The 2,500-nt window shown below is 47.0% G+C and overlaps 1 protein-coding gene across 1 annotated transcript in view; it reads left to right on the forward strand.

Annotated features, from left to right (window-relative positions):
* LOC143284613 (uncharacterized) overlaps positions 1-2,500 on the forward strand; it is a 42,022-nt gene that overhangs the window by 281 nt on the left and 39,241 nt on the right. Inside the window, exon 1 of the mRNA XM_076591456.1 lies at positions 1-153. This exon is cut by the window's left edge and continues 281 nt beyond it. The gene's annotated coding sequence lies outside the window, so the exon portion shown is untranslated. The remainder of the gene's footprint in view (positions 154-2,500) is intronic.

The raw sequence follows: 2,500 nt of genomic DNA on the forward strand, positions 1-2,500 counted from the left end.
GTGGTGTGTTTTGGGGACACGGTCGCCGTCGTCATCAATCCTGCCTTTACTGGCTGGAGTGTGGCTCTGCTCGTGTCGGCAGTGCTCAGTGGACATCAGTCTGATAGCGGACGTGTTATGATTTCACTGTGACCACCCATAGCGGATCAAAAGGTGTGTTGATGTTTCTGTGACTGCTGTGTGATGTTTCTGTGTCTGCTGTGTGATGTTTCTGTGACTGCTGTGTGATGTTTCTGTGACTGCTGTGTGATGTTTCTGTGACTGCTGTGTTGTGTGTGATGTTTCTGTGACTGCTGTGTGATGTTTCTGTGTCTGCTGTGTGATGTTTCTGTGACTGCTGTGTGATGTTGCTGTGACTGCTGTGTGATGTTTCTGTGTCTGCTGTGTGATGTTTCTGTGACTGCTGTGACTGCTGTGTGATGTTTCTGTGACTGCTGTGTGATGTTTCTGTGACTGCTGTGTGATGTTTCTGTGTCTGCTGTGTGATGTTTCTGTGACTGCTGTGTCTGCTGTGTGATGTTTCTGTGACTGCTGTGACTGCTGTGTGATGTGTTGTGACTGCTGTGTGATGTTTCCGTGGACTGCTGTGTGATGTTTCTGTGTCTGCTGTGTGATGTTTCTGTGTCTGCTGTGTGATGTTTCTGTGACTGCTGTGTGATGTTTCTGTGACTGCTGTGTGATGTTTCTGTGACTGCTGTGTTGTGTGTGATGTTTCTGTGACTGCTGTGTGATGTTTCTGTGACTGCTGTGTGATGTTGCTGTGACTGCTGTGTGATGTTTCTGTGACTGCTGTGTGATGTTGCTGTGACTGCTGTGTGACTGATGTTTCTGTGACTGCTGTGTGATGTTGCTGTGACTGCTGTGTGATGTTGCTGTGACTGCTGTGTGATGTTGCTGTGACTGCTGTGTTGTGTGTGATGTTTCTGTGACTGCTGTGTGATGTTGCTGTGACTGTGTGATGTTTCTGTGACTGCTGTGTGATGTTTCTGTGTCTCCTGTGTGATGCTGCTGTGACTGCTGTGTGATGTTTCTGTGACTGCTGTGTGATGTTTCTGTGACTGCTGTGTGATGTTGCTGTGACTGCTGTGTGATGTTGCTGTGACTGCTGTGTGATGTTGCTGTGACTGCTGTGTGATGTTTCTGTGACTGCTGTGTGATGTTGCTGTGACTGCTGTGTGATGTTTCTGTGACTGCTGTGTGATGTTGCTGTGACTGCTGTGTGATGTTGCTGTGACTGCTGTGTGATTTTGCTGTGACTGCTGTGTTGTGTGTGATGTTTCTGTGATTGCTGTGGGATGTTTCTATGACTGCTGTGTTGTGTGTGATGCTGTGTGATGTTTCTGTGACTGCTGTGTGATGTTGCTGTGACTGCTGTGTGATGTTGCTGTGACTGCTGTGTGATGTGTGATGTTTCTGTGACTGCTGTGTGATGTTTCTGTGACTGCTGTGTGATGTTGCTGTGACTGCTGTGTGATGTTTCTGTGACTGCTGTGTGATGTTGCTGTGACTGCTGTGTTGTGTGTGATGCTGTGTGATGTTGCTGTGACTGCTGTGTGATGTTTCTGTGACTGCTGTGTGATGTTTCTGTGACTGCTGTGTGATGTTTCTGTGACTGCTGTGTGATGTTGCTGTGACTGCTGTGTGATGTTTCTGTGACTGCTGTGTGATGTTGCTGTGACTGCTGTGTTGTGTGTGATGCTGTGTGATGTTTCTGTGAATGCTGTGTAATGTTTCTGTGACTGCTGTGTGATGTTGCTGTGGCTCTGCTGTGTGATGTCTGTGACTGCTGTGTGATGTTTCTGTGACTGCTGTGTGATGTTTCTGTGACTGATGTGTAATGTTGCTGTGACTGCTGTGTGATGTTTCTGTGACTGCTGTGTGAAGTTGCTGTGACTGCTGTGTGATGTTTCTGTGACTGCTGTGTGATGTGTGATGTTTCTGTGACTGCTGTGTGAAGTTGCTGTGACTGCTGTGTGATGTTTCTGTGACTGCTGTGTGATGTTGCTGTGACTGCTGTGTGATGTGTGATGTTTCTGTGACTGCTGTGTGAAGTTGTTGTGACTGCTGTGTGATGTTTCTGTGACTGCTGTGTGATGTGTGATGTTGCTGTGACTGCTGTGTGAAGTTGTTGTGACTGCTGTGTGATGTTTCTGTGACTGCTGTGTGATGTTGCTGTGACTGCTGTGTGATGTGTGATGTTTCTGTGACTGCTGTGTGATGTTGCTGTGACTGCTGTGTAATGTTTCTGTGTCTGCTGTGTGATGTGTGATGTTTCTGTCACTGCTGTGTGATGTGTAATGTTTCTGTGACTGCTGTGTGATGTGTGATGTTTCTGTGACTGCTGTGTGATGTGTGATGTTTCTGTCACTGCTGTGTGATGTGTAATGTTTCTGTGACTGCTGTGTGATGTGTGATGTTTCTGTGACTGCTGTGTGATGTTGCTGTGACTGCTGTGTAATGTTTCTGTGTCTGCTGTGTGATGTGTGATGTTTCTGTGACT

Source organism: Babylonia areolata, chromosome 8 (assembly GCF_041734735.1).
Source record: "Babylonia areolata isolate BAREFJ2019XMU chromosome 8, ASM4173473v1, whole genome shotgun sequence".
Lineage (NCBI taxonomy): Eukaryota > Metazoa > Mollusca > Gastropoda > Neogastropoda > Buccinidae > Babylonia > Babylonia areolata.